The sequence below is a fragment of the Phyllobates terribilis genome, unplaced genomic scaffold, assembly GCF_046119375.1.
Source record: "Phyllobates terribilis strain yellow unplaced genomic scaffold, ASM4611937v1 Scaffold_13__5_contigs__length_258822181, whole genome shotgun sequence".
Lineage (NCBI taxonomy): Eukaryota > Metazoa > Chordata > Amphibia > Anura > Dendrobatidae > Phyllobates > Phyllobates terribilis.
The window spans coordinates 220,398,240-220,424,875 of NW_027362773.1; the positions used below are offsets into that span (position 1 = coordinate 220,398,240).

A 26,636-nucleotide genomic window follows, 5' to 3' on the forward strand; every position below is an offset into this window, starting at 1 on the left:
TTTTATCTTTTATGTTCACACTCAATTTGCCAATGCACATGGTTTAACATAAAAAGAGAAAGTTAAAATCCACATGGCAAAAAAGATCTATCAAGAAAGTTTAACGCGAAACTTAAACTTGAATTCATGAAGCAAAACTCATACCATCTATGTCACACCACGCAACCGTACTTTATGACTTGTGCCAAAGTTCAAATCACACTTTTTCCAGGTAGTTGAAACTGACAAGGATTTCAAGCCGAAAAGGATTTCGAGCCGAAATGGCTTCAAGAATTGACAGCGATTATTTTCTTGAATCACCCTTTTTAGTGTTTCCAGCATTTTTGTAAACATAGTTTGGTGATGTTTTTCTAAGAATTGTTTTGGGCATCGATTGAGTTTGTTTTCATTTTTTTTTGCTCGCAAAATGCTGCGAACGTCACTCAGGAACTTTCTAACCTTCTCATTGACTTGTATTGCAAGTATAAAGCAACCAAAATATACCTGAAGAATGGTATGCTCACTTCTGATTACCGCTTGACGTTTTGGGAAACTTGATGAGGTTAAAAGACGATCAATACCTGATCATATGAACAGCAAGTCTTTTTGCATGGAAATCAATCTGTTCAAACTTTTAAACATTTTCAAAGCCTTTTCAGGAGGTGTTTGGAACAAAGTCACTCGAAATCCACCTTATGAATTTTAAAAAACCTTGAACTGTAGAAGGTTCCAATTGATGATACCTTTAAATCAGATTTTTACATTTCAGTGAGGCCTGGAATTTTGTTTCCAATTGAAATCTTCCATTTTCTGAAATGTCTTCCAGAAGGATAATCACTGATATTGATCATGGTGCTATAAGAAAAGGTGTGAAACTCATAAGGATGAAACAGCATCTGAGTACTTGTGGCTGAGTGGTTAAGGTGATAGACTAGAAAACCATTAAGGTCTCCCTGCGTAGGTTCAAATCCTGCTGACTACATCTAACTTCATGTAATATTTTTGACAAATTATCTGAGTAGATCAATTTGCACATTCCCAAGTCTATCCCCCATGGAAATGATCTGTAATCTTTGGATCGGATTTGTGGAACCAGCTTAACAGTATCTGTAGATCTTCTTTTGATGATTCAGCCTGGTGTGATGTCACTTGTGCGTCACACCACCAATCAAACAAAGCTCAGAGGGTGCCATCAGGTATGTGGTGGAACTCCTCCTTTTTTCCAGTGAACACAGACCACTGCCGTGACTGATGGACTGGGATATGAACTTTGATTAACACCAACTCTACTTGAATTATCTTTCTGATGGAACCTTTTAGAACATCATGAAAAATCTTTAGTGACTTCTGGATGAGCAGAAGTTTTGCAATTTCTTTTTTTCTCACCCTTTTTCCAGCTAATAGATCCAGCACGCTAATTATTAGCCAGATTTTATCAACATTTTAAAACTGTCCTTGTTGTGATATCATGGAACTTTAAGCACACTTGTGGAATAAAAAGGGAGGAGATATTAATTTACCACTGTGTTAGATATACATTTGCAGAACAGCTTTTGAACCTGTTTTCACCATAATGCATGAATTTCCCAGGTTCCACTGAGATTTGAACTCAGATCACTGGATTCAGAGTGAATTTCTCACATTTCCACAATTTACACATGCTCTTTTACCATTTTCAAAAGAAAATCCAGCCAGCTCTATCAATCATGTGGTTCCATGTTGTAATGGTTAGCACTCTGGATTCCGAATCCAGTGATTTTAGTTCAAATCTCAGTGGAACCTGAGAAATCCTTTGTGCACAGCGGTTTTATCTTTTCTGCTCACACTCAATTTGCCAGTGGACAAGGTTTAATATAAAAAGAGAAAGTTAAAATCCACATGGCAAAAAAGATCAATCTACCTATCAAGAAAGTTTAACTTAAAAATTAAACTTGACTGCATGAAGCAAAACTCATACCGTCTTTGTCACACCAAGCAATCGTACTCTATGACTTGTGCCAATGCTCGCATGACACTTTTTCCAGGTGGTTGAAACTGACAAGGATTTCAAGCCGAAACGTCTTCAAGAAACGACAGTGATTCTTTTCTTGAATCACCCTTTTTAGTGTTTTCCAGCAGTTTTGTAAACATAGTTTGGTGATGTTTTTCTAAGAATTGTTTTGGGCATCGATTGATTTTGTTTTAGTTTTTTTTTGCTCGCAAAATGCTGTGAACGTCACTCAGGAGCCTTCCAGGGGTCTTTCTAACCTTCTCACTGACCTGTATTGCAAGTATAAAGCCAGCAAAATATACCTGAAAAATGATATGTTCACTTCTGTTAACCGCTTGGCGTTTTGGGAAACTTGATGAGGTTAAAAGACGCTCAATACCTGATCATATAAACAGAAAGTCTTTTTGCATGGAAATGAATCTGTTCAAACTTTTGAGCATTTTCAAAGCCTTTTTCAGGAGGTGTTTGGAACAAAGTCACTCGAAATCCACCTTGTGAATTTTAAAAAACCTTGAGCTGTACCAGGTTCCAATTGATGATACCTTTAAATCAGATTTTTACATTTCAGTGAGGCCTGGAATTTTGTTTCCAATTGAAATCTTCCATTTTCTGAAATGTCTTCCAGAAGGATAATCACTGATATTGATCATGGTGCTATAAGAAAAGGTGTAAAACTCATAAGGATGCAGCAGCATCTGAGTAGTTGTGGCCAAGTGGTTAAGGCGATGGACTAAAAATCCATTGGGGTCTCCCCCCGCAAGTTAAAATCCTGCCGACTACATCTAACATCATTTAACATTTTGACTAATTATCTGAGTAGATCAATTTTCACATTCCCAAGAATATCCCCCACGGAAATGGTCTGTAATCTTTGGATACGATTTGTAGAACCAGCTTAACAGCATCTCTAGATCTTCTTTTGATTATTCAGCCTGGTGCGATGTCACTTTTGCGTCACACCACCATTCAAAAAAAGCTCAGAGTGTGCCATCAGGTATGTGGTGCAACTCCTCCTTTTTTACAGCGAACACAGACCACTGCCGTGACTGATGGACTGGGATATGAACTTTGATTTGCACCAACTCTACTTGAATTATCTTTCCGATGGAACCTTTTAGCATGCCATGAAAAATCTTTAGTGATTTCTGGATGAGCAGAAGTTTTGCTATTTCTTTTTTTCCCACCCTTTTTCCAGCTAATAGATCCAGCACGCTAATTATTAGCCAGATTTCATCAACATTTTAATACTGTCCTTGTTGTGATATCATGGAACTTTAAGCACACTTGTGGAATAAAATGGGGGGAGATATTAATTTACCACTGTGTGTTAGATATACATTTGCAGAACAGCTTTAGAACCTGTTTTCATCATAATGCATGAATTTCCCAGGTTCCACTGAGATTTGAACTCAGATCACTGGATTCAGAGGGAATTTATCACATTTCCACAATTTACACATGCTTCTTTACCATTTTCAAAACAAATTCCAGCCAGCTCCATTGGTCGTATGGTTCCATTGTGTTATGATTAGCACTCTGGACTCTGAATCCTGTAATCTGAGATCAAATCTCAGTGGAACCTGAGAAATTTTTTGTGCACAGTGGTTTTATCTTTTCTGCTCACTCTTTATTTGCCAGTGGACATGGTTTAACATAAAAAGAGAAAGTTAAAATCCACATGGCAAAAAAGATCTATCTATTAGTGTTGAGCCACCCCCGTAGTGTTCGAGTTCGGTTCGGTTCGTCGAACACCCGTATCTTCGTCGAAATGTTCGAAGAACATCTTCGAACACTGTTAAAACCAATAGCAGGCAAACAAAAACACATAGAAAACACTTCAAAGGTGTCCAAAAGCTGACAAACTGCTCAGAAGACACAACTAACACATGGAAAAGTGACAAGTACATATAGTCATGCGAAAAGAAAAGAGGTGGAGGAGTAAAAGGAGGGGGAGACAAATATATAGGCATGTCATTCCCTTCTAAAACCAAAAAAGTGCGAAGCCGACACGGCCAGTTCGTTCCTGCCTGTGCGACCTCCTTGTCACCGGGTTTGTGCCAGAGCTGCGGTGGACTCTGACGGCCAGCCCCCCTCTCCCAATACTGGTGCCTGTCCGCTGGTGGGTCGAGAGAGCCCCCCTGTGGTGGAGGCAGGTTTAATCTTTTTAATTTAAATTGTCTCTCTAATTTGAATGAGTACACTTTAAATCCTTTTACAAGGATCTATTGGAGAGCAAGTATGATGCCAGCAGCTGCAGGAATTCCAGCTCCAGTAGCGTCAACTAAAGCAGCTGCAGTTAAAAAGCTTTTATAAGGATCGAGCTTGGCGGTCCACTGCAAGGCGTCCTACAGCCAGTCCCTGTGCCTTGGGGTGCCTCCCGATGCTCTTCACTGAGTGTCCCGGGGGCCCAAAACATTTCTTTTGAAAAAATTAAGTGTTCAAACTACAGGTGGTGTAGCTTGCTTAACAGCTGGGATAATCCGCTGACCAGCAGACACTGCTACTAGGCTCAAAGTATTTCCTGGGCTAGATGCAGTTAAAAATTTGTAATTAGATACTCTCGTTGGATGCTGAGAAAGCATTCCATAGTGTCTCCTGGCACGGCATATATTACTCTCTTAAAAAGCTTGTTGTACGGGTCTAGGGGACCCTTTTATAGCCAAAATCACGGCCCTGTATCGCACTACATCACCTAGGCTGAAGATATATGGAACATTTTCATCACCTTTCATAATCACCAATGGGACAAGGCAGGGATGTCCTCTGTTCCCTCCCTTATACATCCTAGTAACGGAGCACCTGCTCTCATAAATTCGCCACAACCCCAATATTAGGTGGATTGAGGTGGGAGGCACAGAGTACAAGTGCTATGCATTTGCTGATGATGTCCTAGTATATATCACTCAATCACATATATCCATCCATGCTGTTATGGCTGAAATAGATCACTTTGTTACATGGTCAAGTTTTAAAATCAATGCAGCGAAGTCTGAGGCCCTCGAAGTTTCCGTCCCCAAATCCATACAGGATTCCATCCAGTCCAACTTTCCCTTTGCCTGGCCCTCACAGGGTATCAAATACTTAGGAATTTGTATTCATAGAGACCTCTCCCGTGTATGTTATCTTAATTTTGGGCCCTTTATTGAACAACTCCATACAGACCACGGTTTTCAAGTTAGAACTGTAAGATTCACTATGTGAACTACTGGTGTTTTGTGGAAAAGCGCATGTACACTGTGTTCCAAATTATTATGCAAAAAGTGTTTAGGAGTGATAAGGTAAGAATTTTTTTGTTTGTCAGTTAAACTCATTGATGGTGATGTGTGTCAGGGCTCTTTATATCACTGTAAGCAATTGCAGACACCTGTTCTAATTAGTTTGGCAGGTGTGTCCAATGAAAGGCAAGACTACTTAAGAATGCTGTCCCACATTATTAAGCAGCCTATATTTTCTGCCAAATGGGAAAGAAAAAGGATGTGTCGGCTGCTGAGAAACAACAAATTGTGGAGTGTTTAGGTCAAGGCATGACTACAATCAACATTGCCAAGAAACTTCATCCTGATCATCGCACAATCAAGAAGTATGTAGCTGATTCACAGTACACACGTGTGCGTGCTGATAAGGGCAAATTGAGGACTCTTTCCTACAGGCAATTACGTCAGGTTAAAAGAGCAGCGGCAAAAAAGCCCTGTCATAGCAGCAGACAAGTTTTTGAAGCTGCTGGTGCCTCCAGCGTCCCCCGAACAACAAGATGCAGGGTCCTTCAGAGGTTTGCAGCTGTGCGTAAGCCATCCTGTCGACCTCCTCTATCCACTGTACACAAACAGAAACGGCTCCAGTGAGCCAAACAATACATGAAGACTGACTTCAAAACTGTCTTGTTCACCGATGAGTGCCGTGCAACGCTCGATGGTCCAGATGGATGGAGTGGAGGATGGCTGGTTGATGGACACCCCATGCAAACACGGCTACGGCGCCAACAAGAAGGAGGTGGAGTAATGTTTTGGGCTGGAATCATGGGGAGAGAGATTGTCGGCCACTTTAGGATCCCTGAAGGGGTAAAGAAGAATTCCATAATGTATGTGGAGTTTCTCAAACAGCACTTCCTGCCATGGTTCAAGAAGAAGTACCGTGTATTCCGCAGCAAGATAATTTTCATGCATGATAATGCACCATCTCATGCCACACATAACACATCTACATCTCTGGCTGATATAGGCATAAAAGGGGACAAACTTATGGTGTGACCCCCATGCTCCCCTGACTTCAACCCCATTGAGAACCTCTGGAGCATCATCAAAAGGAATGTCTATGATGGCGTGAGGCAGCTTACATCTAAGCAACAGCACTGTGAGGGTATTCTGTACTCATGCAAAACAATTGAAGCAGAAACCATCCAAAACCTGACAAATTCAATGGACGAGAGAGTTCAGAAGCTCCTTTCGAACAAGGGGTCCTATGTGCAAATGTAGCATCACCTAGAATAAAGTTTTGAGTTGAAAACTGTTTGATTTCAGTTTCTAATAACCTGCTAATGCTTATAATTTCAAAAATGACCATTTTTTTGGTCTTTATTACAATGAAAAGGTCGATCGAAGAGTGTGGGGGATCTAAGAGTGTGGCAACCCAGTAGTCAGGATTATTTCGAATTCTGACAATCTGAGGGTCATGTTGCAGGTAGTGCAGCAAGAAGGCACTCTTGTGTCTTGCACATCTAGGAGCCCCAAAATTATTTTCCCGGCTAGATGCAGATAAAAATTATTATTAATTTGAAAGCTGGTGGAGCTTATTATAGATGGCCTAATAGAATCAGTGCTGCAAACTGCTACAAGGCCCTAATTATTTTCCAGCCAAGATACAGATCAACATGATTAGTAATTTTAAATCTGGTGGAGTTTAGTATAGATGGCCTAATAGAATCAGTACTGTAAACTGCTACAAGGCCAAAATTATTTTCCAGCCAAGATACAGATAAACATGATTAGTAATTTGAAAGCTTAAAACGGTTGGTGAGGTGATTTTAACAAATCATCAAGCTTTTACTCTCCCCAGGATGACACAGGGGTAGAAAAGACCTTTCGAATACATGATTTGTTCATCTTTATGAACGTGAGTCTGTCTACATTATCAGTGGAGAGCCGCGTGCGCTTATCTGTCAGCACACCACCAGGAGCGCTGAACACACATTCAGACAGAACGTTGGCTGTGAGGCATGACAAGATTTCCAAGGCTTAAGTGGCGAGCTCCGGCTATCCAGATTGGAAGCCCAAAAAGAGCAAGGGTCCAGTGACACAGTCATGGCTTCAATGTTTACTTGGAGATACTCCTGTACTATCGTCTCTAGGCGTTTACTATTTGTCAGACTTCTTGTCTCCTGTGGCCTTGCAAAGGATGGGCTAAAAAAGTGGTGAAATGATTCTGCAAAATTGATGTTACCAGCAGATACTGTGTTTCTGTTACGTTTTGAGTGCTGAACACTCGACGGTCCCACGGTTGGCAAGTTGGAACTGTGAGTTTCACTACGTGCACCACTGGTGTTTTGTGGAAAAGCACATGTAAGATTCTGCAACAGTCTCTGTTGATACTCCTGCATGCGTGCATCCCTTTCTATGTCAGGAATAATTTCTGCAAATTTACTTTTGTACCGGGGATCTAACAGTGTGGCAACCCAGTAGTCAGGATTATTTCTAATTCTCACAATTCGAGGGTCATGTTGCAGGTAGTGCAGCAAGAAGGCACGTGTCTTGCGCATCCAGGAGCCCCAAGTCCCTGTTGTGTTGCTGGCGAGGTAACAATGATGCTTCCTTCCTCTGTCCTCTCCCCCCAACCTCGCACAACAGAAATGTGATCAAGGTCTCCCTCATCTGATGAGTCTTCCATCAGTAAGTCCTCCACTTCTTCCTGGGCTTCTGCACCTTCCTCACTAGTTTGACTTCTACCATGCACCCTGGTAAAACCATCTCCCCCACCCTCACATGCCTGCCGCCTTGGTGCTGCCGACCGTCTGGACCTTGCAGATGTTAGCCCTTCCGCATACAACTCCTCCTCCTCTACTTCCTCCACCTCCTCTTGTGCCACCACCTGACTCCGAATTCTGTTTAAGATGTGCTCCAGCATGTAAATCACCGGAGTAGTCATGCTGATAATGGCATCGTCAGCAATAAACATCTTCGTCGCCATTTCAAAACTGTGCAGTAGGGTGCATAGGTCCCTGATCTGAGACCACTCCTCCAACGTGATTTGCCCCACCTCTGGATCTCGTTGGCCCAGGCTATACGTCAGAACATATTGCACCAGGGCTTGTCGGTGCTGTCACAGTCGCTGCAACATGTGCAGAGTTGAATTCCACCGGGTAGGCACATCGCATTTTAGCCGTGAAGTGTCAGGCCCAACGACTTCTGTAGAGATGTAAGTAGCTGAGCTGCGGGATGCGAATGGCGGAAGTGAGCACACAGCGAGCGTGCCCTCTGCAGAAGGCCATCTAGTCCGGGATAGTGGGCTAAAAATTGCTGGACAACCAGGTTCAACATGCGAGCCATACAAGGCACGTGCGTGACATTGCCCCGGCGAAGGGCCGCACCCAGGTTTGCAGCATTGTCGCACACGGCCTTCCCTGGTTTCAGGTCCAGTGGAGACAACCATCCATGAAACTGGTTCTCCAGAGCTGACCACAACTCTTCAGCTGTGTGACTCACATTTCCCAGACATTTCAAAGTAAAAACCGCCTGATGACGATGAGCCCTGCAGCAAGCATAGTAAGGAGGTGTGCAGGATCCCTTCTGTGCAGTTAGAAAGCTTGTGGCATGACCAGACTGGCTTTGGGTGCAGGTGGAGGACCTAGAGAAGGTTGAGGAGGCAGAAGCAGTGGAGGAACTTCGAGATAAAGAGGGTTGATGCACAACTCGTGGGGATGGCAAGACTTTGACAGCAGCCCCTTGTCCTGCTGTCACCATAGTTACCCAGTGCCCAGTCAGCGACATGTAACACCCCTGTCCATGCCTACTCGTCCAAGTGTCTGTGGTGAAATGCACCCTGTCACACACAGAGTTTCTCAAAGAAGCGGTGATGTTGTGTGTGACATGCTGGTGGAAAGCAGGCACACCTTTCTTTGAGAAGTAGTGCAAACTGGGCATCTGGTACTGGGGCACAGCGACGGATATAAGGTCTCCAAAATCCTCTGTGTCCACCAGGCGGTAAGGCAGCATTTCTGTAGCCAAGAGCTTGCAGATGGTGAAATTCAACCTCTTAGCTTTCTCATGGCTAGGAGGAAATGGTCTTTTACTTGTCCACATCTGAGGGACTGAGGGCTGGCTGTTGTGGTTAGACGGGGTTGAGAAGGGTGTCCCCAGCAAACTGCCGGACTGTGAGGAAGATGCAGGCGAACATGTTAGGTTGCCTTAATCCAAAGGTGGTGCTATCGATGTTGGACAGCGCTGAACACCAGCTGGTGTTTCCACCTCCAAAGAAAATGATGACCTGCCAATCACGCTGGCTGTTGCGGGTAAAGAGGTGGCAGGTCTGCGTCCCAAAACAGGAGTGACTGCTGTCCCCCCAGTCACAGAGGATGAAGAGGCCGCGGATGCACAAGATGTGTCAGACGGTGGTTGGCTCGGCCGGCTAGGCCGCACTATAGCAGAATGAGCTTCCCACTGCAACTTATTCTTCATATCCATGTGCCGGTTCATGCATGAAGTACTCAAACTATGTATTTTTTGCCCTCTACTTAGCTTTTGCTGACAAATGTTACAGATAACACGAGTTGGGTCATCCTTATCGATCTGAAAAATTGCCCAGGCTATGCAAGACTTAGCACCCATGTGACCTGAAGAGCCACCACGACTTGTGGTCAGAGACAGAGTTATGTTTGAGGATGCAGTTGTTGACGTGCTTCCAGTACTACGTCTCTGTCCAGGAAGGCGCAACCTGACCTCGTCGTCACTAGCATCCTCCTCCACCTCCTCTGCTGACCTCATCGACTGGCTGACTGTGGGTTGACAGTAAGTGGGATCTCCAACCTCGTCATCATCACCCTGTGTGTTGTCACACCCGCCGTCCTCAGAGCCAACCTCTTCCTGCCCTGACAAAAAACTCAAGTTGTCGCTCCAATCAGGTATTTGAGTCTCATCATCGTCTTCCTCATTGTCTCCACCAACAGGAGTTACAGTTTGGGAATGAGGGTCTACATTATGCTCAGAACCTTCTGCGTCTGTTCCTGGATCCAACTCATAAAGATTCTGGGCATCAGTGCAGATCATTTCCTCGTCTGGATTCACAGAAGCTCTGGAGTCGACCTCTGATTCCCAGGCTATGGTATGAGTAAACAGCTCTGCAGACTCAACCATCTGTGTTGCCCCATACTCAGACGGGCAACTGGAGACTTGGAGCTTTGAGGAAGCAAGTGCGATTGGGGTTACACCTCTGAGGACTGGAGTATTTGTGATGTTGATGTTGAGGTGGAGGAGAGCCCACTTAAAGGAGCACTTGATATCCGTTGAAGCACCTGCTGTTTTTGTGCCTAATCTGGAATTTGTAGCGATGGGCGTGGTCGTAAGAAAGGGATCTTATCACATTGTCCGCTAAAAGAAGTAGACATCTTAGTTAGGCTGGAAGATGGTCTTTCTTCTGCAGATGTTACTGTTGCTTTAACAACTACCACACGGACACAACCTTTTTTTCCCTTCCCAACACGCCTATTCCCCTTTCCACCAGCAGCAGGCCTTTTACCACTCATTTTGTTGGTTAACTAATTGACAACTCTGGAGTTGTTTGCACAAAAAACAATGGATGGGAACCGAGCAGAGCTGAGTGGCCAAACTGTGGTATTAGCCCAAAAGTATTGTCTGGGTTAGATGCAGTAAAACCATTTTATTACATACACAGGTGGTGGAGGTTAGTATAGATGTACTAATAGACCAAGTCCCACACACTGCTACAAGCCCAAATATTTTTTCAGAGCTAGATGCAGATAAAAATTATTTTTAATTTGCAACCTGGTGGAGATTAGTATAGATGGACTAATAGACCAAGTCCCACACACTGCTTCAAGCCCAAATATTTTTTCAGAGCTAGATGCAGATAAAAATTATTTTTCATTTGCAACCTGGTGGAGGTTAGTATAGATGGACTAATAGAACAAGTCCCACACACTGCTACAAGCCGAAATATTTTTTCAGAGCTAGATGCAGATAAAAATTATTTTTAATTTGCAACCTGGTGGAGGTTAGTATAGATGGACTAATAGAATGATGCTATGCCCAAAAGGTTTTAGTTGTCTAGGTGCAGTGAAAAAATTTGTATTCTATACACAGGTGGTGGGGCTTGCAAAACAGATAGGCTACTCCACTGACTAACACACACTGCAAGAGGCAGAAAAGGATTTTCTTAGCTAGATTTAGCCAAATGCTTGGAAAAAAAACTTGCACAGCACTGGCACAGACCTGCCTGGCAAAAAGTGATAGGAACTGATGTAACCTAGCCCTCAAAAGGACTGCAATTACAATTAGTCCCTACTCCCAACCTATCTGTTTAAGAGCACAGACCTGCCTGATAAAAGTCGTAGGAAATGATGTAACCTAGTCCTCAAAAGGACTGCAATCACAACTATTCCCTACTCCCAAGCTATCTGTAGATTTGTGCGAAAATTGACTTGAAATTCACACTGAAATTATAGCGCACACAGCAACAGCGCTGCCGTCTAACACGCAGCTGCAGCAGTGAGAAAATGGTGGCAACGTGTAAAATGGCTGGGTCTTATAGGACAAGGACATGTGACATACACTGCAATGACCCATGCCCTTGCTTGTGTGAAAAAAAGCAGTTCGCTCCGTGTGTGCGCTGCTGATAGGCTGACAGATTGCACCTCCCCACTGTAAATGCGGGAAAGAGAAAAAAAAATGGAGATCTTCATTATTTCTGCAGATATCCATCTCCCTGCCCCGCTGTACACTCAAACTGAGTATTAACATTAATTTTCAGCATTACTGAGAAAAAATCCAGTTATGATTTTGGTGCACGAACAGTTTTCGAACATAACCTCGAACAGCCAAATTTTTTTCAAATCGTTCGTGTTCGCCAAAAGGCTCGAACACCGCCCAAAACAGCTCAAATTTGAGATTGGCGAACAGTTCGATTCGAACACTGCTCATCTCTACTATCTATCAAGAAAGTTTAACTTAAAAGTTAGACTTGACTTCATGAAGCAAAACTCATACCATCTATGTCACACCTATCAACCGTACTCTATGATTTGTGCCAATGCTCGCATGACACTTTTTCCAGGTGGTTTAAACTGACAAGGATTTCAAGCCAAAACGGCTTCAAGAAACGACAGCCATTCTTTTCCTGAATCACCATTTTTAGTGTTTTCCAGCATTTTTGCAAGCATAGTTTGGTGATGTTTTCTAAGAATTGTTTTTGGCATCGATTGAGTATGTTTTAATTTCTTTTTTGCTCGCAAAATGCTGCGAACATCACTCAGGAACCTTCCAGGGGTCTTTCTAACCTTCTCATTGACTTGTATTGCAAGTATAAAGCAAGCAAAATATACCTGAAAAATGATATGCTCACTTCTGTTAACCGCTTGGCGTTTTGGGAAACTTGATGAGGTTAAAAGACGCTCAATACCTGATCATATGAGCAGCAAGTCTTTTTGCATGGAAATGAATCTGTTCAAACTGTTGAGCATTTTCAAAGCCTTTTTCAGGAGGTGTTTGGAACAAAGTCACTCGAAATCCACCTTATGAATTTTAAAAAACCTTGAACTGTACAAGGTTTCAATTGATGATACCTTTAAATTAGATTTTTACATTTCAGTGAGGCCTGGAATTTTGTTTCCAATTGAATTCTTCCATTTTCTGAAATGTCTTCCAGAAGGATAATCACTGATATTAATCACGGTGCTATAAGAAAAGGTGTGAAACTCATAAGGATGAAAAATCATCTGAGTAGTTGTGGCCGAGGGGTTAAGGCAATCGACTAGAAATCCATTGGGGTCTCCCCGTCCTGGTTCAAACCCTGCCAACTACATCTCCCTTCATGTAACATTTTGACTAATTATCTGAGTAGATCAATTTTCACATTCCCAAGTCTATCCCCCACGGAAATGGTCTGTAATCTTTGGATCGGATTTGTAGAACCAGCTTAACACTAGAACTACTGATGGAGTCATTTTGACTCCTTTCGTTTTTTATTTCTCTTCTGTGACTACATTTTTCAGAATTCTGGCTGGAAACTCGGTGACTTTTCCTCAAATATGATGTGAAAAAAGATTTTGTGAGAATAAATAATTTTGGTGAAAAATTTGCGCGTTTTTTTCAAAATTTACCAAGAACTACTGAAGGGAGTCATTTTGACTCCCTACTATATTTTGAGGTCCTTTTGTCACTAAATGTTGCTATAAAGTTTTGTGCATAATTTTTTCACTCTGTCTTATTTACCCTGATGTTCATATAGATGTAGTTCAATTTACATGTCAACTTTTCACATTTTCCTTGTGTTTTACCTGCTTGTATTACTGTGTAATGCTGAACAAACTCTATCTGATGAGGAGCTAGATGCATTCATTGCGATATTCTATGCTCGTGGAATATCTGGCACGAACCGTCACTCGATTAGCAGTATTTGGTGTAATGACTGGGGAATACCGTTTTGCAAAGCAACAATGTCTAGGGACCGCCGCTTTGTTGAAATTATGAGGTTTCTCAGATTTGATGAGAAATCTACTCGATCGGAGAGACTGCAAACGGACAAGTTTGCTCTATTTTCTACTGTGTGGGACAGGTTTATTGAAAATTGTATTGCGTGTTACAAACCTGGCCCATACATAATGGTGGATGAGCAACTTTTCCCAAGCAAAACTAGGTGTCCATTCACGCAGTACATGCCTTCCAAACCAGATAAATATGGCCACAAATATTGGCTAGCTGTTGATAAGAGGAGCAAATATCTGGCAAATGGCTTCCTTTATCTAGGCAAAGATGACACACGCCGTGCTGAGGACCGTTTAGCTGACCATGTGGTAATGAAGTTATTGGACCCGTTTTTGAAAAAAGGTCGCAATGTTACAACCGATAATTATTTTACTTCAGTAAAATTAGCTAAACAGCTAAAAAGCAAAGGAACAACCATCGTGGGAACACTGAACAAGATAAGGCGAGAAGTGCCTAAAGAAATAAAATCCATGAAAGAGGAATTGTACAACACTAAAGTGTTTAGAAATGAAGACAATTTTACACTTACAGTATATCAAGGAAAGCCCAACAAAAATGTTGTCATTTTGAGTTCCGTCCATCCAGATGTTGTTGTTGCGTCTGATTCCGCTAAAAAAACTCCAGAAACGGTAAAGTTTTACAAAGAAACAAAATATGGAGTAGATGTAGTGGATCAGATGGCACGAAAATATACCACACGAACATGCACAAGGAGATGGCCTGTTCATGCATTTGAAAATGCCTTAGACTTTGCGGGTATAAATGCATGGATAATATTCAAGGAGATTACCCACCAAAAAATGTCACGCAAGGCATTTTTGCAAACACTTGTGAGAGAGTTGAGTGGTCCTTATGTCACAGATAGGGAAAAGGGTTCCACGTCCCAAGTTTCTACATGCTCAGAAGTGATGGTTCAAACAAAATTTTGCCAGATCAAAGAAAAGTGCAAGAAAAATAGATCTGTCGGAAATTGTAAGACTTGTGGTAAGTCTTTGTGTGGGCAATGTACTGCCATAAATCAAAGGCAATTATTTTGAATTTGCAACCTGATGGAGGTCAGTATAGATGGACTAATAGAGAAAGTCCGACACACTGCTAGAAGGCCAAATATTTAATCAGAGGTACTGTAGATGCAGAAAAAAATTATATTCAGTTTGCAACCTGATGGAGGTCAGTATAGATGGACTAATACAACAAGTCCCACACACAGCTAGAAGCCCAATATTTTTTCAGAGGTAGATGCAGAAAAAAATATATTCAGTTTGCAACCTGATGGAGGTCAGTATAGATGGACTAATACAACAAGTCCCACACACAGCTAGAAGCCCAATATTTTTTCAGAGGTAGATGCAGAAAAAAATATATTCAGTTTGCAACCTGATGGAGGTCAGTATAGATGGACTAATACAACAAGTCCCACACACAGCTAGAAGCCCAAATATTTTTTCAGAGGTACTGTAGATGCAGATAAAAATTATTTTGAATTTGCAACCTGATGGAGGTCAGTATAGATGCACTAATAGAGAAAGTCCGACACACTGCTAGAAGGCCAAATATTTTTTCAGAGCTAGATGCAGAAAAAAATTAGATTCAGTTTGCAACCTGATGGAGGTCTGTATAGATGGATTAATAGAACAAGACCCACACACAGCTAGAAGCCCAATATTTTTTCAGAGGTAGATGCAGAAAAAAATATATTCAGTTTGCAACCTGATGGAGGTGAGTATAGATGGACTAATACAACAAGTCCCACACACAGCTAGAAGCCCAAATATTTTTTCAGAGGTACTGTAGATGCAGATAAAAATTATTTTGAATTTGCAACCTGATGGAGGTCAGTATAGATGGACTAATAGAGAAAGTCCGACACACTGCTAGAAGGCCAAATATTTTTTCAGAGGTACTGTAGATGCAGATAAAAATTATTTTTAATTTGCAACCTGATGGAGGTCAGTATAGATGGACTAATAGAGAAAGTCCAACACACTACTAGAAGGCCAAATATTTTTTCAGAGCTAGATGCAGAAAAAAATTATATTCAGTTTGCAACCTGATGGAGGTCAGTATAGATGGACTAATACAACAAGTCCCACACACAGCTAGAAGCCCAATATTTTTTCAGAGGTAGATGCAGAAAAAAATATATTCAGTTTGCAACCTGATGGAGGTCAGTATAGATGGACTAATACAACAAGTCCCACACACAGCTAGAAGCCCAATATTTTTTCAGAAGTAGATGCAGAAAAAAATATATTCAGTTTGCAACCTGATGGAGGTCAGTATAGATGGACTAATACAACAAGTCCCACACACAGCTAAAAGCCCAAATATTTTTTCAGAGGTACTGTAGATGCAGATAAAAATTATTTTGAATTTGCAACCTGATGGAGGTCAGTATAGATGGACTAATAGAGAAAGTCCGACACACTGCTAGAAGGCCAAATATTTTTTCAGAGCTAGATGCAGAAAAAAATTATATTCAGTTTGCAACCTGATGGAGGTCTGTATAGATGGATTAATAGAACAAGACCCACACACAGCTAGAAGCCCAATATTTTTTCAGAGGTAGATGCAGAAAAAAATATATTCAGTTTGCAACCTGATGGAGGTCAGTATAGATGAACTAATACAACAAGTCCCACACACAGCTAGAAGCCCAATATTTTTTCAGAGGTAGATGCAGAAAAAAATATATTCAGTTTGCAACCTGATGGAGGTCAGTATAGATGGACTAATACAACAAGTCCCACACACAGCTAGAAGCCCAAATATTTTTTCAGAGGTACTGTAGATGCAGATAAAAATTATTTTTAATTTGCAACCTGATGGAGGTCAGTATAGATGGACTAATAGAGAAAGTCCGACACACTACTAGAAGGCCAAATATTTTTTCAGAGCTAGATGCATACAAAAAATTATTTTTAATTTGCAACCTGATGGAGGTCAGTATAGATGGACTAATAGAGAAAGTCCGACACACTACTAGAAGGCCAAATATTTTTTCAGAGCTAGATGCAGAAAAAAATTATATTCAGTTTGCAACCTGATGGAGGTCAGTATAGATGGATTAATAGAACAAGACCCACACACAGCTAGAAGCCAAATATTTTTTCAGAGCTAGATGCAGAAAAAAATTAGATTCAGTTTGCAACCTGATGGAGGTCAGTATAGATGGACTAATAGAATGATGTTATGCCCAAAAGATTTTACTTCACTAGGTGCAGTAAAAAAATTGGTATTCTATACACAGGTGGTATATCTTGCAACACAGATAGGCTACTCCACTGACTAACACACTCTGCAATAGGCCAAAAAGGATTAGCTTTGCTAGATTCAGCCAAATGCTGTGAAAAAAACTTGCACAGCACTGGCACAGACCTGCCTGGCAAAAACTGATAGGAACTGATGTAACCTAGTCCTGAAAAGGACTCCAATTACAATTAGTCTTTACTCCCACAACCTATCTATTTAAGAGCACAGACCTGCCTGATAAAAGTCGTAGGAAATGCTGTAACCTAGTCCTTAAAAGGACTGCAATCACAACTATTCCCTACTCCCAAGCTATCTGTATATTTGTGCGAAAATTGGCTTGAAATTAACAAGGTATAGCGCACACAGCAACAGCGGTGCCGTCTAACACGCAGCTGCAGCATTGAGAAAATGGTGGCGACGGGGAAAATGGCTTGGTCTTATAGGGCAAGGACATGTGACATACACTGCCAATGACACATGCCCTTGCTTGTGTGAAAAAAAGCACTTCGCTCCGTGTGTGCGCTGCTGATAGGCTGACAGATTGCACCTCCCCACTGTAAATGCGGGAAAGAGAAAAAAAAATGGAGATCTTCATTGTTCCTGCAGAGATACATCCCCTGCCCCTCCCCTCACCCCGCTGTACACTCAAACTGCGTATTAACATTAATTTTCATCATTACTGAGAAAAAATCCAGTTATGATTTTGGTGCACGAACAGTTATCGAACATAACCTCGAACAGCCGAATTTTTCTCAAATTGTTCGTGTTCACCGAACGGCTCGAACACCGCCCAAAACAGCTCGAATTTGAGATTGGCGAACAGTTCGAGTAGAACAACGCTCATCTCTACTCAGGAACCTTCCAGGTGTCTTTCTAACTTTCTCATTGACTTGTATTGCAAGTATGACGCAAGCAAAATATACCTGAAGAATGATATGCTCACTTTGGAAGTGCATTGAGCTGTATGTTGCATTGCTGGAAAAGGGGAAAAAAAAAAACTCTTTAAATCTCTTAGTTTGCGAGTGTGAACGAGTTGAGTGTGACCGGAGCGTAAGTGCAAAAGAAAGTATGTGTGTGACTTGTTTTTCAGTGAAGAGGTATTTTGGAATCCTGCAGAAAATACCTATGTGAATTGCGGTGAGTTGCTGCATTGTGACCTGCTGAGTGCTTTTCTACCTGTTTAGTTTTATTGGGCTTTTTAAAACCTATTTTCTCGCTACAGTTTTATAGTTTCTTAGTTTACTACCTGTGTATTTAAGGATTAACTACATTGCACTAAAATCCTGAGGTGTAGCTATACACACAAGGGATTAATTAAGGGGGTGGGGTCATAATTAAGGGTTTATAAGGGGCAGTTGGTTGGGCATCCAGTCGTTTGGAAGTGCATTGAGCTGTAGGGTGCATTGCTGGAAATGGAAAAGGGAAAAAAAAAAAACACTTTAAATCTCTTAGTTTGCGAGTGTGACCGGAGCGTAAGTGTGAACGAAAGTAAGTGTGTGACTTGTTTTTCAGTGACTTTGGATTCAGGGAGTTTGGAAGGGAGGACTTTGGACTGAATTGCTGTCTGTATTTTATTAATTCTTTACTTTTCTTTTTACTTAACATTCTGTCTATTGCAATCCCCATTAGGAAATGAGCTCCATAATTGACAATGCTATCCAGTGTACATCTTGCCACATGTATGCATTCCTTGAACAGCCGGTCGGGGTTGCTTACTGCTGCGCGAGATCTGTGCACTTTGTGCGTTTGGAAGCCCAGGTACTGGATCTAAATGAGCAGCTAGCAACACTGAGATCCATTGACAATATGGAAAGGAGTCTGCTGCTCACTGAGCAGCAGCCCACTGGGGTAGATGTGGGGGAGGGTGGTAGTCTGGAGCTGCAGGACAGTGTGGCCGCTAGTTGGGTGACAGTTAGAAGGGGGGTAGAGGGAAGAGTGCCAGGGAGGCTAGTCCTGATCTGGCACACCCCAATAAGTTTGCAAAGTTTGCAGTTGAGGGGAGTGTTGGTACAGGGGTAGCACTGCTGCAGCAAAGCATGTCCCCTGAAAGCCGGAGGAGTGTCAGCTCCAGTAAAGAGGCAAATAGAAGAGCAAGGCAGGCCAGGCAGGTGCTGGTAGTGGGGGACTCAATTATTAGGGGAACAGATAGGGCAATCTGTCACAAAGACAGGGATCGTCGAACAGTGTGCTGCCTACCTGCACATCGCTGATCGGGTTGACAGATTACTGGGAGGGGCTGGTGAGGACCCAGGGGTCATGGCGCACATTGGCACAAATGACAAAGTTAGAGGTAGGTGGAAGGTCCTTAAAGATTTCAGGGAATTGGGCTGCAAGCTGAGAGCAAGGACCTCCAAGGTGGTATTCTCTGAAATACTACCGGTACCACGTGCCATGCCAGAGAGGCAACGGGAGATTAGGGAGATAAATAAGTGGCTCAAGAACTGGTGTACGAAGGAGGGATTTGGGTTACTGGAGAACTGGGCCGACTTCTCAGTTGGCTACAGACTCTATGCTAGGGACCGGCTGCACCTCAATGGGGAGGGTGCAGCTGTGCTGGGGGAGAAAATGGCTAGAAGGTTGGAGGAGTGTTTAAACTAGGGATTGGGCGGGGAGGGTATTCATTTTATAGGTGGGGAAGATAGTGCAGATAGTGACCTGGGCACAAATAAAGAAATTGGGGGTGGGGTTAGAACAGTCAATAAAGTAAGAAGGAATAGAGGTACAGAGAGATATATAAAATGCATGTACACTAATGCCAGAAGCCTCACCAACAAAATGGAGGAATTAGAATTAATTTTGTTGGAAAATAATTATGACATGGTAGGGATATCTGAGACGTGGCTGGACGAGAGCCATGACTGGGCAATTAATTTACAGGGCTATTGTCTGTTCAGAAATCACCATACAAACAAGCGAGGGGGGGGTGTGTTTATATGTAAAATCATCCTTAAAACCTGTCTTGCGGGAGGATATTTGTCAATCTAATGAAAATGTAGAGTCCCTGTGGGTGGAGATAAGGGGAGGGGGAAAAAATAATAAATTACTGATAGGGGTTTGTTATAAGTCTCCAAAAATAATGGAAGTAGCTGAGAATATCCTCGCAAAGCAAATAGATGAAGCAGCGACTCAAGGAGAAGTTATTATTATGGGAGACTTCAACTACCCTGAAATACATTGGGGGACAGAAACATGTAGTTCAAGCAAAGGTAATAGGTTTTTGACAACTATGAGAGACAATTACCTTTCACAACTGGTTCATGACCCAACAAGAAGGGGGACACTGCTAGACCTAATATTAACCAATAGGCCAGACCACATATCAAATATACGAGTTGGGGGTCACTTGGGTAATAATGATCACAAAATAATACGTTTTCATGTAACCTTTAATAAGATGTGTATTAAAGGGGTTACAAGGACACTAAACTTCAGGAAGGCAAATTTCCAACGGTTGAGAGATGATCTTAGTGCAATAAACTGGGACAATATCCTGAGACATAAAGCTACACAAAGCAAATGGGAGACATTTATTAACATCCTTAGTAGGACCTGTGCACAATATATACCCCTTGGGAATAAACATGCTAGAAATAGGAGGAAACCACTATGGCTAAATAGAGCTGTAAGGGGCGCAATAAGTGACAAAAAGAAAGCATTTAGAGAACTAAAGCAAGTAGGTAGTGATGAGGCATTAAATAAATATAGAAAATTAAATAAATTATGTAAAAAACAAATCAAGGCAGCAAAGACTGAGGCAGAGAGAATCATTGCCAGAGAAAGTAAAAATAACCCCAAAATATTCTTTAACTACATAAATAGTAAAAAAATAAAAAATGATAGTGTTGGCCCCCTTAAAAATAGTCTGGGTGAAATGGTGGATGAGGATGAGGAAAAAGCCAATATGCTAAATGATTTTTTTTCAACCGTATTTACACAATAAAATCGCATGACAGAAAACATGATTAGTGATAACAAAAATTCTCAATTAAGTGTCACTTGCTTAACCCAGCAGGAAGTGCGGCGGCGCCTAAAAATCACTAAAGTTGACAAATCCCCGGGCCCGGATGGGATTCACCCGCGAGTACTGCAGGAATTAAGTAACGTCATAGATAGATCATTATTTTTAATCTTTAAAGATTCCATAATAACAGGCTCTGTACCACACGACTGGCGTATAGCAAATGTGGTGCCAATATTCAAAAAGGGGACAAAATCTGAACTTGGAAATTATACTCCAGTAAGCTTAAACTCTACAATGGGTAAAATCCTGGAGTTTTTCCTAAGAGATGCTATACTAAAGTATCTGAAGAAGAACAACCCCATGACCCAATATCAACATGGGTTTACGAGGGACCGTTCCTGTCAATCTAATCTGATCAGTTTTTATGAGGAGGCAAGTTCTGGACTGGACCAAGGAAATGCAGTGGATATTGTGTATATGGACTTTTCAAAAGCTTTTGATGCGGTTCCACACAAAAAGTTGATACATAAAATGAGAACAATGGGCATAGGGGAAAATATATGTATGTGGGTTAAGAATTGGCTCAGTGATAGGAAGCAAAGGGTGGTTATTAATGGAAAACACTCAGACTGGGTCTCAGTTAACAGTGGGGTACCACAGGGGTCAGTATTGGGCCCCCATATTTTTAACATATTTATTAATGACCTTGTAGGGAGCATACAGAGTAATATTTCAATATTTGCAGATGACACTAAACTCTGCATTGTAATCAATACAGAGGAGGACAATTTTATATTACAGGAGGATCTATGTAAACTAGAAGCTTGGGCTGATAAATGGCAAATGAGCTTTAATGGGGATAAATGTATGGTAATGCACTTGGGCAGAGGAAATAAAATGTATAATTATATGCTTAATTGTAAAACACTGGGCAAACCTGTAACTGAAAAAGACCTGGGGGTATTGGTGGATGACAAGCTCACGTTTAGTGGCCAGTGTCAGGCAGCTGCTGCAAAGGCAAATAAAATAATAGGATGCATTAAAAGAGGCATAGATGCTCATGAGGAGAATATAATTTTACCTCTATACAAGTCATTAGTGCGACCATACTTAGAATACTGTGTACAGTTTTGGTCTCCGGTGTATAAGAAAGACACAGCTGAACTAGAGCGACCAAGGTTATTAGAGGACTGGGGGGGTCTGCAATACCAAGACAGGTTATTACACTTGGGGTTATTTACTGTGGAAAAGAGAAGGCTTAGGGGTGATCTTATTACTATGTACAAGTATATGAGGGGACAGTAAAAAAAACCTTTCTACTGATCTTTTTACTCTGAGGCCAGAGACGGGGACAAGGGGGCATCTTCTACGTCTGGAGGAAAGAAGGTTTAATCATAATAACAGACGGGGATTCTTTACTGTAAGAGCAGCGAAACTATGAAACTCTCTGCCGCATGATGTTGTAATGAGTGATTCACTGTTAAAATTTAAGAAAGGCATGGATGCCTTTCTTGAAAAGTATAATATTCCAGGTTATATATACTATATTCCTTGATAGGGTGTTGATCCAGGGAACTAGTCTGATTGTCGTATGGAGTTGAGAAGGAATTTTTTTCCCCAATGTGGAACTTAGTGTTTGCCACATGGGGTTTTTTGCCTTCCTCTGGATAAACATGTTAGGCTATGGGTTGAACTAGATGGACTTAGTCTTCCTTCAACCTTAAAAACTATGTTACCTCTCAGAAACAGTGTTGGAGTAGTTGTGGCCAAGTGGTTAAGGCAATGGACTAGAAGTCCATGAGGGTCTCCCCATGCAGGTTGAAATCCTGTCAAGTGTGTCTTACTTCATGTAACATTTTGACTAATTATCGGAGTAGATCAATTTGCACGTTCTCAAATCTTTCCCCACGGAAATGGTCTGTAATCTTTGCATCGTATTTGTAGAACCAGCTTAACAGCATCAGTAGATCTTCTTTTGATTCAGTCTAGTGCGATGTCACTTGTGCGTCACACCACCAATCAAAAAAAGCTCAGAGGGTGCCATCAGGTATGTGGTCCAACTCCTCCTTTTTTCCAGCGAAGACAGACCAATGCCATGACTGATGGACTGGGATATGAACTTTGATTTGCACCAACTCTAATTGAATTATCTTTCTGATGGAACATTTAAGCACACCATGAAAAATCTTCAGTGACTACAGGATGAGCAGAAGTTTTGCAATTTCTTTTTTTCTCACCCCTTTTACAGCTAATAGATTCAGCATGCTAATTATTAGCCAGTTTTCATCAACATTTTAAAACTGTCCTTGTTGTGATATCATGGAACTTTAAGCAGATTTGTGGAATAAAAAGGGAGGAGATATTAATTTACCATTGTGTATTAGATATACATTTGCAGAACAGCTTTAGAACCTGTTTTCACCATAATGCATGAATTTCCCAGACTCCACTGAGATTTGGACTCAGATCACTGTATTCAGAGTGAATTTCTCACATTTCCACAATTTACACATGTTCTTTTACCGTTTTCAAAAGAAAATCCAGCCAGCTCCATTGGACACAATGTTCCATGGTGTAATGGTTAGCCCTCTGGACTGTAAATCCGGTTATCTGAGTTCAGATCTCAGTGGAGCCTTAGAAATTCTTGGTGCACAGTGGTTTTATCTTTTATGTTCACACTCAATTTGCCAATGCACATGGTTTAACATAAAAAGAGAAAGTTAAAATCCACATGGCAAAAAAGATCTATCAAGAAAGTTTAACGCGAAACTTAAACTTGAATTCATGAAGCAAAACTCATACCATCTATGTCACACCACGCAACCGTACTTTATGACTTGTGCCAAAGTTCAAATCACACTTTTTCCAGGTAGTTGAAACTGACAAGGATTTCAAGCCGAAAAGGATTTCGAGCCGAAATGGCTTCAAGAATTGACAGCGATTATTTTCTTGAATCACCCTTTTTAGTGTTTCCAGCATTTTTGTAAACATAGTTTGGTGATGTTTTTCTAAGAATTGTTTTGGGCATCGATTGAGTTTGTTTTCATTTTTTTTTGCTCGCAAAATGCTGCGAACGTCACTCAGGAACTTTCTAACCTTCTCATTGACTTGTATTGCAAGTATAAAGCAACCAAAATATACCTGAAGAATGGTATGCTCACTTCTGATTACCGCTTGACGTTTTGGGAAACTTGATGAGGTTAAAAGACGATCAATACCTGATCATATGAACAGCAAGTCTTTTTGCATGGAAATCAATCTGTTCAAACTTTTAAACATTTTCAAAGCCTTTTCAGGAGGTGTTTGGAACAAAGTCACTCGAAATCCACCTTATGAATTTTAAAAAACCTTGAACTGTAGAAGGTTCCAATTGATGATACCTTTAAATCAGATTTTTACATTTCAGTGAGGCCTGGAATTTTGTTTCCAATTGAAATCTTCCATTTTCTGAAATGTCTTCCAGAAGGATAATCACTGATATTGATCATGGTGCTATAAGAAAAGGTGTGAAACTCATAAGGATGAAACAGCATCTGAGTACTTGTGGCTGAGTGGTTAAGGTGATAGACTAGAAAACCATTAAGGTCTCCCTGCGGAGGTTCAAATCCTGCTGACTACATCTAACTTCATGTAATATTTTTGACAAATTATCTGAGTAGATCAATTTGCACATTCCCAAGTCTATCCCCCATGGAAATGATCTGTAATCTTTGGATCGGATTTGTGGAACCAGCTTAACAGTATCTGTAGATCTTCTTTTGATGATTCAGCCTGGTGTGATGTCACTTGTGCGTCACACCACCAATCAAACAAAGCTCAGAGGGTGCCATCAGGTATGTGGTGGAACTCCTCCTTTTTTCCAGTGAACACAGACCACTGCCGTGACTGATGGACTGGGATATGAACTTTGATTAACACCAACTCTACTTGAATTATCTTTCTGATGGAACCTTTTAGAACATCATGAAAAATCTTTAGTGACTTCTGGATGAGCAGAAGTTTTGCAATTTCTTTTTTTCTCACCCTTTTTCCAGCTAATAGATCCAGCACGCTAATTATTAGCCAGATTTTATCAACATTTTAAAACTGTCCTTGTTGTGATATCATGGAACTTTAAGCACACTTGTGGAATAAAAAGGGAGGAGATATTAATTTACCACTGTGTTAGATATACATTTGCAGAACAGCTTTTGAACCTGTTTTCACCATAATGCATGAATTTCCCAGGTTCCACTGAGATTTGAACTCAGATCACTGGATTCAGAGTGAATTTCTCACATTTCCACAATTTACACATGCTCTTTTACCATTTTCAAAAGAAAATCCAGCCAGCTCTATCAATCATGTGGTTCCATGTTGTAATGGTTAGCACTCTGGATTCTGAATCCAGTGATTTTAGTTCAAATCTCAGTGGAACCTGAGAAATCCTTTGTGCACAGCGGTTTTATCTTTTCTGCTCACACTCAATTTGCCAGTGGACAAGGTTTAATATAAAAAGAGAAAGTTAAAATCCACATGGCAAAAAAGATCAATCTACCTATCAAGAAAGTTTAACTTAAAAATTAAACTTGACTGCATGAAGCAAAACTCATACCGTCTTTGTCACACCAAGCAATCGTACTCTATGACTTGTGCCAATGCTCGCATGACACTTTTTCCAGGTGGTTGAAAATGACAAGGATTTCAAGCCGAAACGTCTTCAAGAAACGACAGTGATTCTTTTCTTGAATCACCCTTTTTAGTGTTTTCCAGCAGTTTTGTAAACATAGTTTGGTGATGTTTTTCTAAGAATTGTTTTGGGCATCGATTGATTTTGTGTTAGTTTTTTTTTGCTCGCAAAATGCTGTGAACGTCACTCAGGAGCCTTCCAGGGGTCTTTCTAACCTTCTCACTGACCTGTATTGCAAGTATAAAGCCAGCAAAATATACCTGAAAAATGATATGTTCACTTCTGTTAACCGCTTGGCGTTTTGGGAAACTTGATGAGGTTAAAAGACGCTCAATACCTGATCATATAAACAGAAAGTCTTTTTGCATGGAAATGAATCTGTTCAAACTTTTGAGCATTTTCAAAGCCTTTTTCAGGAGGTGTTTGGAACAAAGTCACTCGAAATCCACCTTGTGAATTTTAAAAAACCTTGAGCTGTACCAGGTTCCAATTGATGATACCTTTAAATCAGATTTTTACATTTCAGTGAGGCCTGGAATTTTGTTTCCAATTGAAATCTTCCATTTTCTGAAATGTCTTCCAGAAGGATAATCACTGATATTGATCATGGTGCTATAAGAAAAGGTGTAAAACTCATAAGGATGCAGCAGCATCTGAGTAGTTGTGGCCAAGTGGTTAAGGCGATGGACTAAAAATCCATTGGGGTCTCCCCCCGCAAGTTAAAATCCTGCCGACTACATCTAACATCATTTAACATTTTGACTAATTATCTGAGTAGATCAATTTTCACATTCCCAAGAATATCCCCCACGGAAATGGTCTGTAATCTTTGGATACGATTTGTAGAACCAGCTTAACAGCATCTCTAGATCTTCTTTTGATTATTCAGCCTGGTGCGATGTCACTTTTGCGTCACACCACCATTCAAAAAAAGCTCAGAGTGTGCCATCAGGTATGTGGTGCAACTCCTCCTTTTTTACAGCGAACACAGACCACTGCCGTGACTGATGGACTGGGATATGAACTTTGATTTGCACCAACTCTACTTGAATTATCTTTCCGATGGAACCTTTTAGC

The 26,636-nt window shown here is 41.2% G+C and overlaps 2 non-coding genes across 2 annotated transcripts; both read left to right on the forward strand.

Moving 5' to 3' along the window:
- The first annotated feature begins 2,668 nt into the window (after positions 1-2,668).
- TRNAF-AAA (transfer RNA phenylalanine (anticodon AAA)) lies at positions 2,669-2,750 on the forward strand. The gene has a single exon. It is a non-coding gene; the product is annotated as a tRNA-Phe (tRNA).
- Positions 2,751-26,216: 23,466 nt separating this feature from the next.
- Positions 26,217-26,298, forward strand: TRNAF-AAA (transfer RNA phenylalanine (anticodon AAA)). Its single transcript has one exon. It is a non-coding gene; the product is annotated as a tRNA-Phe (tRNA).
- The last annotated feature ends 338 nt before the right edge of the window (positions 26,299-26,636 follow it).